Genomic DNA, 9,618 nt, shown 5'->3' on the forward strand with positions numbered 1-9,618 from the left:
TACTGGTATTTTTACTGCCGCTGGTGCCGACTATCGACACGCCACCGTGCCAGATGCTACCGAGCCACACAAAAGGATCCCTTCCTGGGAGAACGCGCAGCCTGCGTGCCCCGAGCCCCTTGTGATGGGGGTGTGAGACCTCCGCTAGCCCAGGAGAGACCACCGCCAGCCGCCGGGAGGGGACTGAGCTCTGCCTGCTGCTTTGTCCCGAACTTGCTCCGAGGCACCAAGCTGGCATTGAAAACTCCGTGTCCCATTTACCACCACAGCACAGAAAAATTAAGCCATTGCAACGGAAGCTGAAAACCTTGAACTTTTCCACTTTGGGATAAAATCTCATGCAGCATCATTTCGTTACACCTCACGTAGGCATCAAAGTGTCATTGAACCAACCCGTTTTCTCCAAGCCCCATCGTGCAGTAGTACTGCCCTCAGCCACGCACTGATGCCCTGCACCAAGCAATAAGGCAGCTCAGGTTCTTAAATTTACTGCATTATTCGGGATCACACACACCAGAACGGCCCACCCAAAGAACAGCCCGCCATCCTGCCTCTGACACCGCAGGCGGACGCTTTGGGAGCAAAATTAGAGGAGGGCAAGCCCCTGGGGCCATGGCTTTGTGTGAAGTGCCCGCGGAGCACTGTCCTCCCAGCGCCGCGGTGGCCCCATTCATTTTCTGCACGTCCAGTCAGGGAGTCTATTTTCTCCTCCTGCCAACGGGGAAGAGTCACATAGTGCCTGAGGTTTGAAAGTAATCTGATGAACTAGGCAGGCGGTGGCAGGTACAAGAAGGGCCTCCACAGTTTTCTTCATCTTTATCAGTTTCTGGAAGTCCTTGTTCGTAGATCTACAGGGAATCTCTGTGCTCAGGTAGCAGCTGCAGTCATCAAGAAAGCAGAGTATCTTTGAATTTTCTTCTGATTTTCCAGTCTAAACTTGAATCTGAATTCCCAGGCTGAACAGCAGGAAAATTAACTATTTATATTTTATTTGTTAGCTCTTTTTTATTTTAGATATAAATTCAGTAAATATGTGAAAAAAAAACGACAGCAAAAAGCTCTGCAAGGTAGCATCACCCAGCCAAGCTAATGCCCTCGTGGTGCCACTGCAAAGGCCAGCCACATCCTCGCCTTGCTGGATGCTGCTACAGATTGCACTCACAGTCAGAGCAAAGAAGCTTGAAGTCACATCGTGGCACCAAAAAGGAATAATTTTAGATGAAAAGAAGAATCCGTGTGCAGTGAAGCTCCATAATAAAAAGAAATGTTTTTTTTTTTTTTTTTTAATGTGTGTGAGAGCTTTTTTTTGGAGCAGGTGGTGAAGAAAAACAAAACACTGTAGGAAAGAAAAAAAGCAGCGGGAGCCATTAAGGAGCCGAAGAGCTCCCGGTGCAGCGCAGCACCCCGCGCTGTCCCGCCTGCCCCCAAGCAGCTCGGTGCCTCCGCCGCCTCTCCTGCCCACAAGGCCGTTGCCTGCAGGTGTGCTGCTCCACGGGAGGTGTCTCCAGGTTGGTGTCTGCCTGCAGAAAACGAGGTCAAGCGCCAGCGATGGCGAGGCTCTGAAGGTGACACCGGGGCTGTGCCGCTCAGCTCTCCTGGCTACAGTTATTTATGGGTACACCCGAGCCGAGGGACCTACGCCTTGCCAGTTCTTAAACTGCCTTCACCTTGAAATAGTCCTCTCAGTGCCGGCATGTCTAAAGGCGACGCTGCTGTCCCCTCCTGCCTTGTCACGTCGCTCATGCTGTTTGGAGCAAGCCTCGCTGATGGCCTCCACCCCTCAGGGACCACTGCATCCATCAGGTGCCTCCTGCCACCGTGCGTGTCCAGGGGAGGAGAGGTGCAAAGCATCCTCGGCAACTTGTGCAAGCATTGGCTGCTCGCTGGGGGGGGCTCCCTTTTCTTTTAGGTGAGTGGTGCCTCTCCGCTGCTCCATCCAGCCACGGCAGGTGTTTGGCCATCCCCAGGGCCAGCTCCGATGGCTAATTGCTCTCCTCTATGTTGAAATTCTAGTGATATGGGGAGCATAACGAAATCTAACAGCCTGGTAAATAACAAGAATAGCGACGCCTACATCTTACATCTTGCTTTTCCTGGACTGCAAGTCCTGTACCGCAGATGAAAGTCGGTGCCCATCGCTGCACACACCGGGGACACTGAGGACAGGGCAGTGCCTTCCCCGTGTCCGTCCCCAAACCAGCAACAAAGCCCCAAAACGCCACCAAGCCCTGGCCAGCCCCAGCCACTTTGGCACCAGCAGGTCAGAGGAGAGCCAGCAGTGACGCCGACCCTTCCCACCGCCGCGAAACGCACGGCAGCGGCGGGCCGGGGGGCTCGGGGCACGCGGCATCGCACAGCCCGAGGGGACCCACGCGGCAGCACGGGCAAAATCCGAACGCGGCGTTAGTCAGAGGCTGACATCACGGGCGCTGTCATATGCTCAGCAAGCTGCGGCGTTCTCGCTGGTGGTCATGTTGATAACAAGATCAAAGGCTTGCGAGTATTTCAACAGAAGTGCTGGGAACAGTCTTGATCAAAATAAGAGGAAGGCCCTGTATACAGACGACATGAGAGGTTTGCAACCCACATGTGAACCTTTGAAGTTATTCTTTTTTTCTAATTTTATTTTTTATAAACTAGTTTAACATCATTAGTTTAAGAGGTATAAAACCGATCGGCTGTGTAAGCTCTCTACATACTGCAAGCACAGAGCATTACCCGCACGCAGGCATGCTTTTGCGGTGGAGAAGAAAGCACTGCCAGAGATACTCAAAAATAAGACAAGAAAACACACAATTAGTTTTATGGGATTTGAAGTTCATTTCATAAATCGACATACTTTTGTTACCAAGTATCGCCAGATAAGTCTGATACATTTTCTCTTCCTATAATCCTTTTAACATTTCCATTCCCCCCTACAGACTTTTTTCCTTGATGTTTTGTTCAGCGCACTCCCTGCTATCTGCACACGTTTGGCCGGATTTTTTAGACTTGAAAGGGGCCCCGTATCAGCATTAAACGTTCTCTGAGAGCTGATAAAACGCACACAAGCACTTTGCTATCTATTAACATTTTTGAACTGCTTCCTTCACCTGCACGGAACAGTGATTGAAAAGAGGGTGGGGGCAAAAAAGGGGAACGAGGATATTTATGGCCAACTTTCCGCGACTTATTTTTTCCACACGCCCTTCCTCATTACGCATGAACTAGACACCGCTTTCTCTGCTAGCTTCTTGTTCAACAACCAGAAGGTCTGCAAGGCCTCTGACGGGCGGCTACTTGCCTGGATGTGTGCCACTGCCTTGGGAACAAGGGATGCGAACCCTACGCTGTCGCATGCGGCTGTGCTACGTCCTCTGCTGAGCTCCTCACAGGCGCCAGAGTCCAAATTTTACCCCTGAAGGTAACATTTAAATCCTGCTGGAGGCCAGGAGGTGCCTACGTTACAAAAACACCCTGAAATCAGGTGGAACTGATTTGGGAGAAGGTGGAAATATTTCCACTGATGGACTTAGGTGTGGGATGGGACTGCTGTGCCTGCTGGGGACGTACCCGGGATGCCACAGCGGAGCCACTGAGCGTGGTCCTCTTGGCAGGCAAGGTGGGAACTCCTTAGAGTCCACGTTCCTCGATCTGTCTCTGCTCACTGCTTTGCTAGGCTTAGTACTGATTCTGGTTTAGCTTCATACATAGCCTATGAGTGCCGTGTTGACCGTGAATGCAGAGCGGCCTGGAGGTCAGCCTGCAGGGGTTCTGCACCCACTGCACCCACGGGTGCCAGTGAAGCGCCCCTAGGGCACCCCCAGGCGAGGTGTCCTCCTGCACCGGTGTTGTTGGCTTGCTAAAAGCATCAACGGATAACGTTTCTCTGGCAGTTTGGATCTTTGTCTGCCAAATGGGCTCAGAAGGGCCTTCCCTTCCAATTCGAGAAGCTTCAGCCCCACCCACACGTGCACTCCTCCTGCTCCTGCCCACCCCAGCCCCCTGCCCTCGCCCCGAGAGCGCTGGGCAGCACCGGCTCTGCGTTTCAGCGGGGGGGGGAACAGGAGAAACACCAGGAGGTGATGGCAGCACCGGTGCTGGCGAGGGGCAGGAAGGCCGGGAGCAGAATCCATCCCATGTGCTCAGGAACGGGCCCGTTCTCCCCTGCTCAGGGGAGCCGTTCTGCTGCGTGCGCAGAGCAAGCAGCGTGCACTGGCTCCAGTCCTGCGAGGGCTGGACGAGCCCGTGGCCAGCGGGGTAACGAGTCGGGGCCGAGGGTGTCTTGGCAGTGCAGCGCAGGAAGTGAAATATATGATGTGTTACCAGCCTGAACTGATGGGATTCGATTCTGCAATATAATCCGTTTTGTTTTCTGGCTGGTTTCTAGAGCTGTGTAAAAACGGTTACTTAAAAACTCAACTAAGTATGAAGTGCACTCACTGAAAGTCTCAGCGAGGAAAGGAAACCCAAATGTTTTGAGTTTAACTATTAAGCATAGTTTCCAGCTAGTGTGCTCAGAATTTGAAATTAAACAAATGAAAGAAACATGTTTCAATGGTTTTATGTAGGCAATAATGTCATTAACAGGAAATCAAGAAATTGGGCTTTGCAGCTGCAGCACGAAGTTTAACCCTTCCCATGCAGCGGGGTGCTTGCTGGGCTGCTGCAGGATGGTTTGAGCCGCGCCTGCCGCGGGGCACCCCACGCAGACAGCAGGGCCCTGGGTACCCCCATGATCCCAAAAGGGCGATGATAATGGGAAAAGCAGGAGAAGAGAAACCAGTTACAAGCAGTAAGTCCTTCCCGATTAGTGGCAACCTTTGAGACCACTAAGTCAAATGGAACTCTCCACTTCCAGGGGAAAAAAGAAAAAGAAAACAGAACCAATGATAAAACCAACCCGCAATCCTTTTGCACAGCTATTTTCAGGTGCACTGTCAAAGTTGAGCGCCCTAAAACGACACCAGTTTTGGTTTGTTTCTGCCTGTCCGTTCAATTCTCAGTACCAGGGAAGGCACTGAAGGAGCTGGGTGATGCCACCACCATGCCTCTCACAAGCGGGACCAATACCGAGGCTGCAAAACCACCATTTTTTTTTAAAGGATGCCTGTGAAATACAGACTGGAGGGAGGAGACTTTGCGTGGTGAAAGCCTCATCCCCACGTTGTACAGCAGGCACAGCCCCAGCCCCAAGGTCCCTGGGGTTTCCTGCACACAAACAGTTACACAACCAAACCCCTTATCTGAGCCCAGTCGATGCTGGAAACACCTCTGAGAATAACCCCAGTATCCACCAGATGGAGGGGACAATAACAGGGAGGAACCAGAGGCAGATTATTCAGTTAAGCGATGTTTTTATGGTTTGAGACGCCCGTGCTCAAACACACCACGTAGGACACAACGTGAACCTGGCTGTGGTGCTGGGAATGCCCCAAGGGTCCCTCTTGGCCTTGCATCAGGGGAAACCCCAGCCTCCTGGGATGGTAAAAATGGTTCACATGGGCTGTCTGCCTGAAGAAGGGTGGGGTGGGATGGGATGGGATGGGATGGGATGGGATGGGATGGGATGGGACGGGACGGGACGGGACGGGACGGGACGGGACGGGACGGGACGGGACGGGACGGGATGGGATGGGATGGGATGGGATGGGACGGGACGGGACGGGACGGGACGGGACGGGACGGGACGGGACGGGATGGGATGGGATGGGATGGGATGGGATGGGACTCTCTACCCTGGGTCTGCCTCTGTTACAGAGCAAAAGCAGCGAGCTGGGTTTGTTGCTGACCTGCACCAAACTGGGTGGGACTTCCCACTGTGTGGGGAAACCAGCACAGTCCCCCAGAGTCCCCAAAAGATGAGTGACGCCCTTTGGTTCGATTTCTCCTTCGCCCAAGCCGCCGCTGGCAGGCTGCTGGGGACAGGCTCCATACAAAGCTCTCCTTCATTGCCTTGAATGCACAAAAAGCCCTGAGGGCTGCCACTCCTGTACTCTTTTGTTCAAGCCAGCAAACAGGGGGCCAGCAGTGACAGAATTTGTGCTGTAGGGCCTGGCCCTCCACATCAGAAGCATGCGTGTATTCTTTACACAATTTTCTAGAGCTGGAACCAGAAAAATTCATTGTGCTGTTGTGGCACAACACAGGCCCAGCTGCCAGCCCGTGTCCTCCCTCCAGAGCAGCACCAACATCCAGAATATGTTTATTGCTGAGGGGCCCTCCGGCTCTCAAACAAATACCTGGATGGTGCTTGGGAGAGCTTTCCCTGGCACTGGGCCCCTTCTGCCCAAGGAACACCCAGTGCAATTTTTCGGTACCATTTCATCCAATACCAGGTTGCACTGCTCTCCCTTTTTCGCAATTTCTCTAATTTATGCATCTTTTTTTAGTAGACAGTATCTTCCCCTGCCAAAGCCCTATTGATTGTAAGAAAACACGTTTTCTTCCACCATGGGAACCTACACCATAATCCTTTCAAGACAGGTTAAATAATTAATCTCAGCATCATTGTTTCACCTTTTCATTAAATGTAGGGAAGGCTCAGTAAGCATGAGGTCAATCTCTCTCCAGACTAGACCTCAAAATGGCTCTTTGGACATATCTTTGGTTAAGAGTCATTATTGATTTTTCTTTTTAGTAGAAATCATCATGCCGTGGGAGAGACCATCAAAATATTGTTTTAAACTTTTCTCCTTTTGCTAGTTATGACTTCTCATCTTTTTGTAGAAGCCTGGAAATCATTTTCTCAATATCCTTTCTCCCCATAAGAAACTGGGGGAACTGGGAACCTTGTTATGTCACTGAAAATCAGGAGAAACTGGAGAGAGATTTGGCCACATCCTCGCTACTGTGTAGTCCCAAAGCTGCAGTCACCAGCTGTGGCCACTGAAACCACGTTCTGGGCTCCCTCTTCCCAACACAGCTGAAATTAAGACACCTTTTTCCCTTGAGAACAAATTTAACTTAAGTCTCCTGATATCTTGAGAGCATAATCCTGGACTTTTCTCAATGCCACTGACCTCCCTCCCATTTTTCATAACATTTTTGTTTTTCAGGATGACCGTGGCGAATAGCCACCCCGTTAATTCAAGAGCCTTCCAGTTCCTGGGCTGTACAAGTCATAGCCCACCTCCGCCATGGGACTGGAGCAGGGCCTAGTTTGCTATTGTTAGTCTGGAAAAGGCCAGCACATCCCCCCCGTTAATTTATTAAATTCAGCAGTGTGTCGTTTCCACGAGCTCATGCCCGTTCCCATCTGCTGTTGAAGGGAGCACAGCTCACAGCCTGATGTGGTACACCTGACAGCAGGCAGCGCTGCGAGTGTCCATCTGTCACACGGGGCTCTAAGTAAAATGACAAAAACCTGGGGGCCGGCCACCTGGGGTCAATCAGCGCCCAGCCCTGGGCTTTGGCCATGTGGACCCTAAAGATCCTCTTTTGGACCCTAAAGATCCTCTACCTCCAACCTACCTGCCTCCCCTTGCTGCAGAGGGGAGCAGGGACACGCTTTGGGGCAGCAGCCACAGCCCGCTTCCTTAGGCCGCCCCCTTCACTGTGAGTGCTTCGTGCGGGATCAGGGAATGCATCCAGTTCAAAACAGCCCTCCTCCCCACAAAAAACAGACACAGAAAGAGGCTCTTTAGACTCTGGATCAATTCCTTGCCCTGATTCAGCACGCAGCCACAGGACGGTTGCACCGGTGCAAGGCACGAGACGCTGCACCGGCAGTGGCCACGGCACTGGGGATGGGAGGACTCTGTGCAATTGTCTTTACTTTTGATTTTATTCCGTATGTTTTCAGCGTACAAACGTATTTTTTGTATTTACTTCAGGTGTCCCCCGCTCCCAGCGAGTCAGGGCTGTTCCTTTATGTGCTGTTTCCAAATTCCTGGGCCAGCCCTGGCTTTAAATGCCTCGGACGCAGAGGGCGCAAAGGGCAGCTCCAAGTGCCCAAAAGAAATGGATGCTTAGCCACAGAGTTTGATAAAACTCAGGGAGAATTATCCAGACATACCCACCTCAGCAGACAAGTTTAAATATGGATAAAGATAGTTGGAATAATATAGATACATTTTTTTCCATGTTGTTTTCTGTTTTGACTCCTTTTGGATTATTCAAAGGGAGGTTCAGGCTTTGATCTTCTCTATTGGCAATATTTTTTCTGCGAGGTTTTTATAGTTTGAGAAGAGATGTTACATGCTTGCAACAGAGACTATCAATATGATGTGGGTCTGAACAAAAAACCTGGTGTCAGGTTCTCCATTTGGAGTGTTACCTCAAGCTTTGAAGTTTGTAATGATTCAAAAGCATCTAGAGCTGCTACAAATGTTAATAAAATTAAAGCCATCTGAAAGTGAGGCTTGCATGTGCCTTTGAAAGTAGGTCTGTGATCAGTTATTACCCTCAATTACCTTGTTGTCCACTCTTTTAGCTCGAGGTTAAACTCTTAACACTTCGCTTTGAAGTGGTTATCCTTTTATCTATGACCGGACTGAGGAATTTAAGGGCAATAATCAATGAGAGCTTCATAAGAATAAAGGGGAGACAAGGCCAGGGAAAGAGGTGTGAATGTGCCCTTAACGGCTGGCTGCGGTTCTGGGGGCTGCAGGGGACGTGGTGCTCAGTGATATGATCTTAAAAAAAAAAAAAAAATAGAAAGAAAGAAAGGGGAAAAGGGGGGAAAGAAAGAAAGGAAAGAAAAAAAAAAACAGGAGCCCCAGCAATTTCCAAACCACTGCTAAAAATAAAGCAAAAGCACTAATTCGGGGTGGGGCTGGGAGTGGGGAGAGCACAGCGAGGTGAGGCGCTCATCAAAGGCGCGGGACAAGCAATGAGGCCCACAGATACGATTAAAGTATTGGCTTAATCGGGGCTTTGATGTCCGCCACGGCACGTCACCCTGCCGGGCGACAGCAGGGACAGGGACGGCTGCGTCCCCCCTGTCCCGCTGCAGAGCTGCGTGGCCAGTGGTCCCCAGCACGGCGAGTGGTCCCCAGCACGGCGAGTGGTCCCCAGCACGGCGAGTAGTCCCCATTGTAGGACCTCAGCCCAACAAGAGCAGTGCCTGGGTCGAATGGTGGCACCAGCAGAGACACCACGAGATGCCCAACAGGTCACAGGCGGGTCGCTCCCAGCCCCAACCCGCAGGGTCCCTTGCGAGGGGACGTCTTGCCCTCTGCCACCTGCACCCCGCTGGTCCTTGGCCACCTCCCAGCACCACGAAGCCACCAAGGGACACGGGAGTCCCTTTTTGGAGAACGGCTGGCCCAGGGGAGCCACGACGAGGTTGTTACCCCAGCCCTGCACGCACACTGCCAACGAGGAGCCCCGACACCGGCCACGTCCCTTTGCGCACCCCCAAAGGACATCGGCGTGCCACCCAGCCCCTTCCCCAAGGAAAGGCAGACACCCTCTGCTTTTACTCCATCAAGGGAAAATTGTTGTAGTACTGCTGGCCAATTTTCTTTCTTTCTTTCTTTTTCTTTTTTTTTTTTTTTTTAAATCCGAGGTGCCTAAAGCAAGGTGTTGAAATCTGTGTTTCGAACGCCGAGCTTGGCGCGGGATCAAATCCAAATGGCCTGGTTTTTCTGAAGTCCTGAGCACAACCTCCAACACTGTCAAGCGAGAGCTGCATGT

The sequence above is a fragment of the Anser brachyrhynchus genome (genome assembly GCF_964034855.1).
Source record: "Anser brachyrhynchus genome assembly, chromosome: 18".
In the NCBI taxonomy this organism is placed as follows: Eukaryota; Metazoa; Chordata; class Aves; order Anseriformes; family Anatidae; genus Anser; species Anser brachyrhynchus.